At 51.3% G+C, this 15,930-nt stretch overlaps 1 pseudogene; it reads left to right on the top strand.

Annotated features, from left to right (window-relative positions):
• The first annotated feature begins 8,538 nt into the window (after positions 1 to 8,538).
• On the top strand, positions 8,539 to 9,581 carry LOC136933248 (uncharacterized; annotated as a pseudogene).
• Positions 9,582 to 15,930: the final 6,349 nt, after the last annotated feature.

The following is a 15,930-nucleotide window of genomic DNA, read 5'->3' on the forward strand; positions in this document are numbered from 1 at the left end:
ACATGGGAGTGTCAGTAACCAGATTTTTGGAAAGCAAGGATTCTCTATGAGATGCAGCTGCTGTATGTTAATGGTCCTACATCAACATACATCCGTGTAATCTATGGCGCTATGAGTTGCATGTTTTTTCAACATGTTCTTCACTATGCACCACTGCTAAGTGATGTGAGTCTGTGTCATCAAACATTGTAGATATATACAAGCTCAGAGTATAGAGTGGTAAGAATGGGCAGCATAACCAGCTAAACACCACTATTGCTCCAACTCCTACTTATATTTGAAAGTATTATTGTATTTGTACATGCAGAGGGACTGTGGCGTCATAGTTAATGTAGAGATGTTCATAATCATGTTCAATATCTGCAGAACAATGACCCTCCCTGGATCATAAACCCACATGTAGATGACCTGACAAATGTCCCCTCCTCTATCTGACCTCCTGTAGTCTCTCAGCCTCAGAGACAAGTTGCCTCTCTCCAGCAACTGACTCACTCTGCCCTCATAGCCCCTCACCTCTATCACCTGGCCATTCTTATACAGGTTAAGTACTGGTCTGACTTGTACCTGAAATGGAGTTAGGCATGAAAGGGTTAACTAAAGTTCGGGAGGAAGGTGGCACACCAAGACTCCTCCTTCTCCAATCAAACTAATACGCATCAGCCCAGTAAAGCACGGAAGAATGCGACCAAACTCCCCTTTGTCAATAAGAGTTCTGTATAAAGTATCTTCCATTCCTCTGGTCCTTGTGCTAGCATGTTGTTGTCATTTCGTCGACTTTGTGTGTACGCCACTGTTGCCGTCGCCCTGCCTGCCCGCCCGCGTCTGCCCGCTCGCATCTGCTGCTCCCGCTCCGCTCCGCCTGTCCTGCTCTCCCCGTCTCCCGGCTCAGGCTGTTCGCTTCCCGGCCTCGTCTTCCTCGGTGGGGATGGACCTCCTGGACCTCCGCCCGTCCCACGACGACTTCCCTTCCCGGCTAGAGAGGCGGTCCCGCCCGTGGCGTTCTGGCCGCGTCCTCGGGGCCCCGGCCGCTCCTCGAGCGGTGCTGCTCCGGGCTCCTCGGCTTCCCTGGGTCAGACGGCTCCGCCCTCCGGTCCTGTGCGTCGGCCTGGCCGTCCCCTGCAGTCTCCGCCCCCCGGGCCTTCTACCTGGGATCGCTCTGGGCATCGCTCCCGGGCTCGGCGGCCGTCTGTGCTGGCCCAGGATTCTGCTCCTCACCCCTGGCGGCCGCGGCCTCCATGGGCTCTCTGCTGCCTCCCTGCCCTGCACCTGCCCCTGCGTGCTCCGGCCCCGCCTAGTACGGGCTGCGCCCCCCTAACCTTGTCCTGTGCTTTTTCCCCTGAAGGTGGCTCCACTCCGGACGTCCCCTCGTCAGGCCCCTGCCCGCCCCTGTCTTCACGCTGGCCCCGGCGCCTCCCCCTGTTCGCCCCGTGGCCCCCTCTGCTTCCGGGCCTTCCCCCGTGTCTCCCTCCCTCTGGGCCGCTTCCTGCTGGCCGGCTCCGCTCCGGACTTCCTGCCCCCTCCTGTCTTTGCCTTCATGCTGGCTACGGCGCATCCCCCTGCTCGCTCCTGCCTCCTGGCCTTCCACTGTCTCTCTCCCTCCGGGCCGCTGTCCTCCTGGGTGGCTCCGCTCCGGTCCGCCCGCCCGTTCCCCTTCCCGTTGGTGCCCTGCCTCTCCCGCTGCAGGGCACTGGGCCGCGCTTGGCGGGTTCCTGCCTCTTGCTTTGCCCACGCCCCCCGTTCTCCTGCCCTGGCTGCTGCCTTCGCCGACCTTCCTGCCGTTGGCGGCGTTCAACGCCTCCAGCTCCGCCCCCGGCCCTGTTCCTGCCCCTGCTCGCTCTGGACTGGCCCTGCCTCCTCCGGGCTGCGCCCCTCTCCCCCTGCCCTGTGCCTTCCCTCCTGCGGGTGGCCCCGCTCTCTGCCCGCCCCGGCTGCTACCTTCCCTGTTGGGGCCCTGTTGCCCCTGCTTTCGCTCTGCCCACGGCCCCTCCCGTTGCCCCCTCTGTGGCCCCCTCTGCCTCCAGGCCTCCCCCCCTGTGTCTGCCTCCCTCCGGGCGGCCGTCCCCCGGGTCATTACGTGGACCTGGCCGTCCTTCTCCTCCCGTCCCGGGTTGCTGCCCCCCGGGTCATTACGTGGACCTGGCCGTCCTTCTCCTCCTGTCCCGGGTTGCTGACCCCCGCACCGTTGTCGTGGCCGTGTCCTCCTCTGTTGTCGGGTTTCGCTGTCCGCACTGCCCCCGCTCTCCTTCCCGTCCGGTCCTGGCTCCCACCTGGCCCCCTTTCGCCTCCTCCGGCCCTCCTTTCCCTGCCCCTCTCTGCAGCCCCTCCCGTCCGGCCCCGCGGGCCCCGACCCTGGTGGTCCGTCACGATTTCGATGGCTGCTCCTTGTCTGCCTGCCGGAGCCTCCATGCATGCTCCTTCTGCGGCAGGACCCGCTCTCGCTCCCTCGACCCGGCCAGCCTGCGGGCCTTGGGACCGCGTTCGAGGCCCTCCCGTCCGCCCGCCTTGCTGGGTTGCCTTGGGGTTCACTGGCAGCACTCAAACTGCTTGCCGTCTGCCTGGCATTGGATGCAAAAGCAGACCGTGCATCTTCGACCGTTTCTTGAAGCACTCCGCTTGATCCTCCTCAACGAGTCCAGAAGTCCCCTCCTCCTCCATCTCCTGGACGACTTCCTCACTATCGGCCCCCCTTCATCTCCACTGGCGCAAGGCCCCCACACCGCATCAGGCTTGGCTCTGCTACCAGCCTCTACCACACTGATTCCTGTACCATCTTCCCACGACAACACCCCTCCACAACCTTCACTCCACACCCAGAGGCCATCCTCCAAGCTTCATTCCACGCACACATACACCTCTCCATCCGCACTTCCACTATCCTTGTGTACCTCAGTGGCATCAACTTCTTCTGCAAGTTGCTCTCCCTCTGCACGGCTCCCCCTCACTGCCGACCTGCTAGCCGCCTGCATACACACACTGCGCACTGGCTACTCCTCCCCTTCCACCGATTCCACCTTAGAGGCCATGTTCCTCCTGGCCTTCAGCTTCCTTAGGTGCTCAGAATTTACTTCCACCTCCTCCACCTTTGACCCCTCTGCTCACCCATGCATCTCCGACATCACGCTACACTCCCCATACACGCTCATCTTCACCCTGAAACGCAGCAAAACAAATCAAAGTGGGCCAGCCGTTCCCATCTTCCTCCTCAACTCTCCCCTCAGACCCTATGAGTCTCTGCATAACCTGCTTCTTTCCAAATCAGGAAGTCATGCCCTCCCCTCCAGCCCACTATTCACCATGGAATCAGGTCGCGTCCCGTTTCTGGTTCCACCATCATCTCCGCCTCATCCTCGCCAAATCAGGTAACGACCCTTCGCTTTACTCAGCACATTCTTTCAGGATCGGTGCGGCCTCCTCGGCTTCCAGCCAAAGCGTGGCCGACCACACCATCCAGCTCCTGGGTCGCTGGTCCTCCCAGGCATACCGCTCGTACGTCAGGACCAACCTCCCTGACCTTCACCGCACTCAGGCTGGCATCAGCCTCGCTGCAGCCCGCTAGGTGAGTCTGTTCCTTTTGGGGATCTGCTTGAGCTGCTGCTCGGCCGTGACCCACTAGGACTCTCTGCCACACCCCGAGTTCAATGCCTGGTAACTATGCATGCACCCTTCACATCATCATCATCATCATCATCATCATTCATTCTGCGCATCCCAGTAAACACACTCTCGTCCTCTCAGGACCCCAGGCCTGGCTCTGCTACCAGCCTCCACCAACCTGCATCAGGCTTGGCTCTGCTACCAGCCTCCACCAACCTGCATCAGGCTTGGCTCTGCTACCAGCCTCCACCAACCTGCATCAGGCTTGGCTCTGCTACCAGCCCTATTTCAATAAAAGCATATCATTCAATCGCTGGTGTGTTATTGAACTTGTGAAAAGAAGATTTACCCAACCAGATACAGATCAAAATACAGGAGTAGCACTTCAATGGTTCAACTTCGAACACAACATCATGCAAATCCAAAAGTCTGCCCAGTTATATTCCACAACGCACAACGTCGCCTACCGTGCCACATTCAGGGTCTCACTGATCTAACTTCCTGCTAGGAACTTACATCACTGCCTACATGACTCATTTAAAAGAGACAACAGCATTAACCGCTTTCCCTAACTACTTGCCCAGATCCACCAGGTAACACATGTAACACAGGGAGTCAGTTGGCTGAGTGGTGAGGGAGTCGGGCTAGTAATCTGAAGGTTGCCAGTTCGATTCCCGGTCATGCCAACTGACGTTGTGTCCTTGGGCAAGGCACTTCACCCTACTTGCCTTGGGGGAATGTCCCTGTACTTACTGTAAGTTGCTCTGGATAAGAGCGTCTGCTAAATGACTAAATGTAATATGTCAGTTTAAGTAAATTGATTAAAATGAAAACATCTAAATTTGAGATTATTCTTTAGATTAGATGCATTTTTTACTAAGAGTTATTCCATCCTTAGTGTTTTACCTGTTTTACTATTCAAAGCTATATTAAAAACCATTCTGTTTAGTCAGTGTTATGGCTGATGAAGTGTGTGTCTGTGTGTATTATGCAACTGGAAATGACAAATAAAGAGAACCTGACCTGGTTTGTTACTTGTGTCACTAGTTGAATACGACGGGGGAAAGTGTGTTGTTATTTAGAGTTGATCTTGTCTGGAACAGACTTCCTGTTCCTACCTAGGGGGGCCGGCGCTGTCTTGGTGTCTAGGCTGTCTGCTGATCTGCTGCATTAGTTAACACTTGACCAGTGGGGACCTCACCCTTACTGTCATTGTAACTGTTATGTGTTCCTTTGCATTGTCTAATCCTGCTTTCTTCTCTCTGTCCTCCTCCACCCCCCCTGTGGTGTGGGGGGTTGAGCTGTCAACCTCTGCCTGGTCGCCGGTCTGCCAACGTTGGACTCAGTCGCCAAGTGGACATCGGTCTCCTATGATGGACAACACAGAGTTCCTGGTCCCTTCCTGTCCCTCTACCTGGCTGTCCTGTCATACTGTGCCAATCCCACGCCCCCGGCTCTGCTACCAGCCCTGCTTCAATAAAAGCTATCTATTCAATCTATGGTGTGATTACTGAACTCGTGAACCCTGTACAGGTGTCTGCCTGTCCTCCCTCCATCACATTCTCTCTGCCATCTCCAGACCAGACTACCTCTGTCCATATCAGGGCCTCAGCCTCTGCCTTACTGATAGACACCATCACCTCACCCCCCTCCTCCCTGAGGGCCTGCTTAGCCAGACTGTCTGCACTCTGGAACCCACATCAGTTTTACCCACACCCCCATCCTCCTCACACCATTGTGACCTCGGAGCACCTCATCCAGCAGGTCCTGTCTACTGTGGGATGTGAAGGACTGTACACTCATCAGAACTGCACTAGAGTCTGAGCATATAACCACTCCAACCTCCTCCATCCACTGTAAGGCCAGTCAAATCACCAACAGCTCCACTGTAAATACAGCCAGGTGATCTTAGAAGCACTTTCAGACCAGGACCTCCCTATCAGGTACAACAAACGCTGCCCACTTGTGAATATTTGTAGTCATCCATTGTACACAGAAACACCCGACTACAGAACATCTCAGCCAAGTTGGCTCCCACCCTGTCCTCATACTGCCCCACTGCACAGTGTTAGGACCTGGGCTTGCACTGTGTCTAGCTTGGTCAGAGAAGAGCTGCTGACCCATAGACAATACACCCATAATCTATAACTTCTCTAACCAGAACCACATACGTGTTCACATACACTTCAATATGATCAGCCCAGGTCAACCTCTCATCAAAATAGACCCCAGAAACCTGAGTACCTGCTCCCTCTCCAAATCATTCCCATACAACCTCAGGCAGACCTCCTCCACTACCTTCCTCCTGGTGAAGAACACAGTCTTCTACTTCTTAACCGAGAAGTTTGACTAACATCAGACCTGGACCCAGGCTCACGTGGATCTCAGGAGCAAAGCTTATTATGGGATACATCTGAATAATACTGTGAGTGTATCTCTGCTCACAGGTTTGACCATGAAGGGAGGGTTTTCAGATATTTAAATAATGGCACCATGGAACTTAAAATAAAACAATAGCAGTGTTATCTTCAAAATCTTAAATATATTGGTACATTCTTAACCCATGATGTTGTATGTCATGAAACAGATATATAAAATTACTCACCATAATCTGAAGTTTTGTAGAAGGATATGAAATAGAAAGTTAAAACATCATTAAAACAGAACACATCAGTATACTGTGTGAGTTCATCTTAAACATTGATGATGAATAACATGGTAGTTTCAGTAACCAGATTTTTGGAAAGCAAAAGATGTTCATAATTATGTTCTTTACCTATAGAACAATGACCCTCCCTGGACCACAAACCCACACTACGATGACCTGACAGATGTCCAATCCTCTATCTGACCTCCTGTAGTCTCTCAGCCTCAGAGACAAGTTGCCTCTCTCCAGCTCCTGGGTGACCAGACTCACTCTGCGCTCATAGCCCCTCCCCTCTATCACCTGGCCATTCTTATACAGGTTAATACACTCTGTTCATCAAACCACAGCTAGATAAAAGTTTTGTCTAAACTGATCAGAACATGATAGTATGCTTTAATGAAATTAGATTAACTGAAGTTTGGGAGGAAGATAGCGCACCAAGACTCATCCTTCACTCCAATCAACTGATACGCATCAGCCCAGTTAAAGCACGGAGGAATGCGACCAAACCCAACTCCCCGTTTTCAATGACGAGTTCTGCATGAAGTCTCTTCCGTTCCTCTGGTCCTTGTGCTAGCATGTTATTGTTTGGCGTGCGTACATCTCGTTGCCTCACTGTCTTCGCTGCTGCGTGTTTGCGTGTCTGCTGCTCACGTTGCTGTTTTAACTCGTCGGCTCTTCGCCTCGTCTCCTGGCTTCCGCAGATCGCCTCCCGGCCCTGACGTCTACGGAGGAATGGACGTTCTGGACCTGTTCCCGTCGGACGACGAGTTCCCCTCCCAGCTGGAAAGGCGGTCCCGTCCCCGGCGTTCTGGCTGCGTCCCCGAGACCCCCGGTCGCTCCCCGTGTGGTGCTGCTCCGGGCTCCTGCGCCTCCCTGGGTCCCACGGCTCCACTTCCTGTTCCCGGGCGTCGCCTCGCCTCGCCCCCCTCCGTTCCCCTGCGTCCCTCCCTCCCTGCTCCTCCTGCTTGGCTTCGGCTCCTGCCCTCGCCGACCTTCCTGCCCTGTCCGCGGCGTTCATCGCCTCCATGGGCTCTCCGCCGGCTGTCTGCCCTGCGCCTGGCCCTGCCCCTGCTTGCTCTGGTCTGGCCCTGCCTCCTCCGGGCTGCGCCCCTCTAACCTTGCCCTGTGCCTTGCCTCCTGCAGGTGTCTCCATTCTGGACATAATGCCCGTCCCGGCTGCTGCCCTTCCTGTCGGGACCCTGCCCGCCCCTGCCTCCACCTTCACGCTGGCCACGGTGCCTCCCCCTGCCCGCCCCGAGGCCCCCTCTGCCTCCAGACCTTCCCCCGTGTCTCCCTCCCTCTGGCCAGCCATCCTCCAGGGTGATTACGTGGACCTGGCCGACCTTCTCCTCCCATCCCAGGTCTCTGCCCCCCGCACCATCGTCGGGTCCTGTGGCCCCGTCCTGCTCCGCCACCCTGAACTCGCCCGGCGACAGGAGCTCACGGCAGCCGAGTTCTCTCACGCGTTCTCCCTGTTCCGGGACGTCGTCTGTTCCTCCTTTCCCGGGCGCCGGGCGGAGCTGGACGACTATCTCTCCTTCATCCTGCAGCTCGCCCTACGGCTCGGGGGCTCCGGGTTTTACACGTATCACGTCCGGTTCTCCTCCGAGGCCGCGGGGCGGCTCCAGCAATTCAATGAGGCCACCTACTGGGGCTCGCTGGACAATGAAATCTATTGTGGCGTTTTGGCCGCCTGGTCCGCCCTGCCCTGCTCCCTGTGTGGCGCTCCTTCCCACCCGTCCCTGGAGTGCACGGTCGCGGCCCGCCCGGCCCCTGAGCCTGGCCACCGGCCCCCCGCCTGACCGCTTTCGCCTCCTCCCGCCCTCCTGCCCCTCCCCACCCCATCACCCCGCAGCCCCTCCTGTCCGGCCCTGCGGGCACCGACTGCCGGGGCCGCCCCATCCTGCTGCAGAAGGGGCGGATGATTCCCCCTCCTCTGGTTTCGGCTGCTACTACAACGGCTGCTGGTTCTCTTCCCCATGGCCTTCCAAGTTCCCTTCCTGCCCTTTTCCCTCACTGACCCCCTCATCCGCACTTCACGAGGTCTACCCCATCATCATCATCGCCCTCCTCTGGGGCCATGAATGGTCAAGCCAATCCATCCTCATCCACTCCGACAACACTGCCGTCGTCTCCTGGATCAATAAAGGCCGATCAGACTCCATCACCGCCATGCCCTTCATCCGCCGCCTCACTTGGCTTTCATTCACACATCAGTTCATCATCAGAGCCGCTCACATCCCCGGTCACCACAACACCATTGCTGACTCCCTCTCCCGTCTCTCCCTCCACAAATTCAGACGCTTGGCCCCAGAGGCGGACCCCCTTCCCACTCCGGTCCCTCCGTTTTCCTGTACAACCTTCACATGACGGCACCCCTCCACGACCTTCACCTCCACACCCAAGATGCCATCCTCCAAGGTCTGTCCCCCCGTACACTCTCCACCTACTGGACAGCCTGGAAGTGCTTCAAGTCCTTCCACACTGCTCACCACCTTCCCCTCATTCGACCTCCTTTCCATCACCAGCTTCATCTCCTACTCTCACACGCACCTCTCCATCCGCACTTCCACCATCCACGTGTACCTCAGTGGCATCAACTTCTTTTGCAAGTTGCTCTCCGGTTCCCCCTGCACAGCCATCTCCCACAGTCAGACCTCCCTCCTTATGAAAGGCATTAAGCGCGTAGATCCCCGCTCTCCTTCCGCACGGCTCCCCCTCACTGCCGACCTGCTAGCCGCCTGCATACACACACTGTGCACTGGCTACTCCTCCCCTTCCACCGATTCCACCCTAGAGGCCATGTTCCTCCTGGCCTTCAGCTTCCTTAGGTGCTCAGAATTTACTTCCACCTCCTCCACCTTTGACCCCTCTGCTCACCCATGCATCTCCGACATCATGCTACACTCCCCAGACACGCTCATCTTCACCCTGAAACGCAGCAAAACAAATCAAAGTGGGCCAGCCGTTCCCATCTTCCTCCTCAACTCTCCCCTCAGCCCCTATGAGTCTCTGCATAACCTGCTTCTTTCCAAATCAGGAAGTCATGCCCTCCCCTCCAGCCCACTATTCAACACGGAATCAGGTTGCCTCCCGTTTCTGGTTCCACCATCATCTCCTCCTCATCCTCGCCAAATCAGGTAACGACCCTTCGCTTTACTCAGCACATTCTTTCAGGATCGGTGCGGCCTCCTCGGCTTCCAGCCAAAGCGTGGCCGACCACACCATCCAGCTCTTGGGTCGCTGGTCCTCCCAGGCATACCGCTCGTACGTCAGGACCAACCTCCCTGACCTTCACCGCACTCAGGCTGGCATCAGCCTCGCTGCAGCCCGCTAGGTGAGTCTGTTCCTTTTGGGGATCTGCCTGAGCTGCTGCTCGGCCGTGACCCACTAGGACTCTCTGCCACACCCCGAGTTCAATGCCTGGTAACTATGCATGCACCCTTCACATCATCATCATCATCGTCATCATCATTCATTCTGCACATCCCAGTGAACCCTCTCGTCCTCTCAGGACCCCAGGCCTGGCTCTGCTACCAGCCTCCACCAACCTGCATCAGGCTCAGCTCTGCTACCAGCCTCCACCACAAATCTGGCATGTCTCTGCTACCATCCCTACTTCAATAAAAGCATGTCATTATTCAATCGCTGGTGATTTACTGAACTTGTGAAAAGAAAATTAACCCAACCAGATACAGATCAAAATATGGTAGCAGCACTTCAATGGATCAACTTCGAACACGACACCATGTGAATCCAAAAGTCTGCTCACAGTTATATTCCTTTGGCACCACAACGCACAACGTCGCCTACCGTGCCACATTCAGGGACTCGCCGATCTAACTTCCTGCTAGGAACTTACGTCTCTGCCTACATGACTCATTTAAAAGAGACAACAGCATTAACCGCTCTCCCTAACTACTTCCCCAGATCCACCTGGTAACACTCTCCCCTCCTTAAGTCACTGTCCTCAGATACTGCAAGAGAGTTCTTCATCTCCTTCAAAACCTCTCAAAAGAAAACTGTCCCTAAACTGTCTAGTGGACTCGGTTCATCCACAGGTTCAGGCTCAAGATCGTCAGGATCATATTCAGTAGTTGGATACTTCAACAGAGCATCCAAGGGGAGATACGGCTCACTGGAGAATGTCCTGTTTTTTTGTGTGTGGTGTCACATTGTACGCATGTACCAACTCAGGCAAATGTTCTGGCCATCTGTGTTTCTTTTCTGGAGGGAGGGTGCATAGCAGCTCATGTAGGGTTCTGGTGAACCTAGGCTCCTAGTTTGGCAGTGTTGAGATGACACAAAGGGTTGTTGTTTGTAATTACTGTACATTTTGAACCAAGCAGGTATCCACGAAACGTCTCTACTATTGCCCATTTTAGTGCAAGGAGTTCTAATTTCATACTACTCTAGTTCTTATCATTCTTGTCCACATTTCTCTTTCTCATGAAATCACTCTTTTTGTCACCTTGTTGCTGATAAAGAATAGCTCCCAAACCATGACTGCTGGCATCGGTCTCCACATTAAAGGGTTTAGTGAAATCAGTCAATCCTAGAATGGGTGCACTCGTAAGCTTATACTTTAAGGCATCGAAAGAGACCTGACTTTCCCCACAAACTACTTAGCATCTGATTTGCTTTGGAATGTGCAGCACTTAGACAAGAAAAGATCTGAGTTATTTTACTGTGGACGGGACTGGCTATGGTGTGACAGTTGAGATCTTGTCAGCATCAGTAGCAATGCCATTTGCTGAAACGGTGAGCCCCAGGAACTTGACTTCTTTCTGTAAGAAATGTAACTTTGAGACCTGTCTCTTGTAGGCGTTCAAGCATTGTGTCCAACTGCTGTACGTGATATCCACCATGATATCATCCAAATACATTAACATTATCTAGACAATTAGATCACTCATGGTAGCTTGCATCAACCTTTGAAAGGTTGCAGGTCCATTACAGACACCCATTATCATCCACAGATGTTCATATAGCTCAAACAGAGTGGTGAATGCTGCTTTACGCCGGTCCCACTTCTCTACTGTTACCTGTATACCCGAGGTCTTCATCCTCAAGGGCAAAAACATTTGTATATTTTGCTAAGACTGCACTTAACTCCACCTGCTAATCTTTAGTACTAACAATGTCTAGCCGGTCTAAGATAAACTGAAAGTTATTTGGGTCCTGTACATCCTTTACATCAACAGTAACTTGTTCAATACTCAAAGAAAGACGCTGAAAATTAACTTCACACACTCACTCAGAATTCTGGTACTCCACTACAGACAAGACACCTAGTCGGGTTCTGGGATGGAGCCACATATCCTCCTGTGACAAATGTGCTACTTGTATGGAAAACCCATGACAGTGAGGGTCAACAAGCATAGGGAGAACTATGAGCCCATCAGGTAGAGAGGTATTAACAGATTCTACCAGCATGTGTTCCCCTTGCTTTGCACCTTTGACATGCCCCTGGGCCCTCACTGTTACCACGGACGCTGCAGGTATGTATACTTTCTCTTTACCAGCTAATCTAGCCATGGCCTTCTTGTCAACTTTACATTTTTGCACTTGCTGGATAACATTTCTCCAATCCATATCTTACTCCCCTCCTAAAGTAGTCTAAAATTCAGCATGTCGGCACCTGTTGATAATGTTCATACCTATAATTCCAGGCACTGACATCTGGAGACTCTGAGGATCTTTCACCACCAAGAACCCACAGTCTGGAACTGTCATGCCCATTGTCTCAACCACTAACTCTAGACACCCCAGATAGGGTATGTCTAAACCGTTGGCTGCTGTTAACTTGAGCCAACCAGATGTAGAGAGCATATCTCCATCCTCCCTGCCCAAAAGAAGAACCCTTTTGAAATAATACTTACTTGACTGCCTGTATCCAATAGACAAGATGCTACAACCCCCCCAATCTTGATCTCCACTACAGGACATGTTCTCACAGCACGCTCTAATAACTGGTCATGAGATGGGCTGACTTTAGATGAGTCTGAGGTGCACCCCCGAACTGCTCGACTCAACACAACCGGGGGTCTCGTTTCCCTGCACACCAGACACAGTGCTATCTTTTCCAGGTACATTTCCCTTTGTGGGGAAATTCCTAGTGATATGTCCCTCTGACTGACACTGAAACATATGGGTTTGCCTTCCTCTGTGAATTGTGGTTGTGTCTGCAGGTTACTGCTAGTCCTTCTACTAGTGCCTACCTCTGGAGTAACGAGATTCTTTACAGCCTGTGTTAACTCACTCATGGCTTTACCTTGCTATGCAACTACCCTCAAAACATCCTCCAAAGTAACTGACTTCTGCTCCCAGCCTGTCCACAACATTCACCATCACTCCTCAACTCCTACCATCATCTACAAGAAACCTTCCTAGACCTCACCTCATCTCCCATGTCTGTGTTGTGAACTCGGGTTCACTCTGAACTTTTGACAATGCTAACATACTTTAGTGTAATGTTTACTATCTAACAGATAAAGATAATTTTTTTTACTTAGTGTTGTTATAATGCAGAAGTTAAAAATTACTCACCCCATTGCTCTGTTTAAAAAATAAATGAAAAAGATCATTAAAACATCAATCATATTACAATATAGTACCAACATGTTATTTACAAATTTGTGAGTCAACAGAATTAACGTTAACGAGCCTATGCAATGAATACATCATTATTATCATAAGCAGATGAACTATGAGCAACAATAAAATGCTGCTCTATGAGATACCGCTGCTCTATGTCAGTAGTCCTACATCAACATACATCAGTGTAATCTATGGAGCTCCTGTGTTCTGTGTTCAGGCTCTTTCATGAAGAGGATGACTGTTCTTCATCTCCACATATAGACTACAGCATTTCATGTTTTACTGAGAGAATATAACATCTCAGAATAATCATCTTCAATCCAGTAAGATAATTAAATGTTGTCATGTGCATTGTTTGTTCAACATATTCTTCACTAATTTGCATCACTAGTAAGTGATTTGAGCGTTTCTCTTCCAATACTGTACATCTCTACAAGCTTAGAGTATAGAGGGGTTAGAATGGGCAGCATTACCAGATAAGTCAGAACACCTCTAATAATCTAACTCATACTTACATGTTAAAGTATAATTGTATCTGTACAGACAGAGAGACGGTGTTGTCATAGTTCATGTAGAGATGTGCATAATCATGTTCTGTAGCTGTAGAACACTTACCCCTGTCCAACAGATACACAGCTTCCTCCTCCTTCTGTCCTCCATAGGTGACCTGACAGATGTACACTCCATCATCTGACCCCTTGTAGTCTCTCAGCCTCAGAGACACGTTGCCTCCCTTCAGCTCCTGGGTGACCAGACCCACTCTTCCCTCATAGCCCCTCCCCTCTATCACCTGGCCATTCTTATACAGGTAAATACACTCTGTCTTCTTAAACCACCTGATTGTCATGGCAGCAGCGCTGGTCTCAGTAGAGAGGTGACATGAGAGGGTAACATCTTTTCCCCCATCAGCCCCCACAACCCTCTGTGGTACCATGAGTTTAAACTCATCTGTTGGGGAGAAGAGAAACAGTACTGACATCTCTGCAGGTGCATGACAAGTATACAGTCTGCATCTATGAAGTAACAATCACACACAGACTCTATATGCTCTATACACACTCAACCTAGAGAGACGTGTAGGAAGAATCTAAACTCACATCACTAGCAAACATGAAGGACAGCTTGGATGATAATGTAACCAGTAAGGAGAGGTTATATACAACACAGCAGCATGGATGGTTGTAGAGAGGGTCACACACAACACAGCAGAATGATAGCATACAAACAAGCATAATGTTTGTATACTGCATATGTTCATTTAGTATTGAATTTGTTCATTTAATGACTAGAGGGATGCAGACATCCCAACCTGCAGAGACTCATTTCCCCCCCAAAACTCCCCCCCCCCCCCCCGGGACGCAATCCGGACGCATGATGTACCCCCTCAACCTGCACATACCCCCCCCCCCCCCATCCCCTCCCCAGACGCAATCACGACGCGCAATATGCTGCTCCTATCTCTACAAGAAATGCCCATTAGACAGTCTCTCGCTCGCTCGAAATACAAAATCCCTGATTTCCGGGAGATTGTACAGCATTTGCGGGCGTCAGGGAGACGCTATTGAAATGCGGGAGACTCCCGGACCTTCCGGGAGACTTGGGATGTCTGGGGATGTCAGATTGTGAACATGTTTGTACATTTATACTTAATGTTTCAATGCAAACAAAGACTACTTGTGTCCACTTACTGTGTTGTCCGGCCTCTGCCATGTGTCCTTCCTGTATAGAGACAGTTACAACACTTGATCATGCTAAAACATTACAAAACATGACCGTTTCATTATTGTTCCATTTGACATGGCAAACCACAAGGACTTTATTCTTCTGACCTTTGAGTCACACAGAAACATGTTTTTGCTGCTGTTTCCTCAATACGGACATGAACACATCAAGATCTTTTCTTACCTTTTCTGAACTTGAATTCCAATACTTTATCAGACAGATGTTTAATATAAATCTCTAGCTGCCTTTAATTCATACCTTTCCATGGTTGTACATATGATCTAAACGTATTTTCTTAATTCGTCTGCTGTACTGTAGAAACACTTTCACTTTCACCTGGTTGAGGAAGAGTTGTGTTTAACCCCTCCTTCATCCCTAGAGGTCAGATGAGGAACTGCAGATGAAACACCAAAGTTACTCTTCAAACATGCAGACATTTCCCTTCTTCTGAGGCTGGCTGGAGGCAGCAGTCAGAAAGTCAGCCCCCTGCAGGAGAGGTTGAGGCCAGCAGAGAGCAGCTCTGTTCTACTGAGGAAGTTCTAGAAGGAGCAAACTCAGGAGGAACATTTACCTTATCATGTTATCAAGATCAGAGGTTATTGGTCAAAGGAAGTTTGAGACTATTATATATTTTACGTGTCAGGTTGTGTGTGCGTGTATGTTTACATAATGTGTATCTATGTGAGTGGATGTGCATGTATGTTTGTGTACATGTGTGTGTGTTGTGGCAACCTGTGGGCCTGCAGTGTTTGTGGGCAAGAAACAGGACAGGGTCTCGTTCTTTAGAACCTCACAGCATTTATAAAACGTAACACGTTTTATACAGACTGCTGTCTGTATAAAACGTCTGTTACTGAATCATGGTATTAATGAAGAAAGTGTTTTGTACGTCTCTTCATTAACGGAGTGACTCAGTTCAGTTGAGTTCTGGATTTTTGTAAGCATTTTCAATCTGCAGATTGGGAGATAAAACCAGACCTCTGACAATAAATGACAACACAACACCAGGCTGAGGTCTCAATCATGTCTCTCTCCGCTCTGAAGGCCGGAGGACCATCTTTTATAGGGCACAAGAAAGTAAACATAAGATAGTGACAATCAGGCAGTAATGGTGTTACAACAGTCACAGAGAAAGAGATTCCCAGCTCATGACCACTCTCAGGGCAGAGAGAGATCATAGGTGGAGCCCGTCGTCATCACAAGGGACGTTTACCCAGTACTTTCTCCTGACCCCGAACATCTATTTAACCTGACAAATAGACACAATCCACTCTCATCAATAGCAAACTCACATGAAAACATATTAAGTACTATTCAATGACTAGTTCTATTGATTAGTGAAGAACATAAGTACACTGGAAATC

The sequence above is a fragment of the Osmerus mordax genome, chromosome 25, assembly GCF_038355195.1.
Source record: "Osmerus mordax isolate fOsmMor3 chromosome 25, fOsmMor3.pri, whole genome shotgun sequence".
In the NCBI taxonomy this organism is placed as follows: Eukaryota; Metazoa; Chordata; class Actinopteri; order Osmeriformes; family Osmeridae; genus Osmerus; species Osmerus mordax.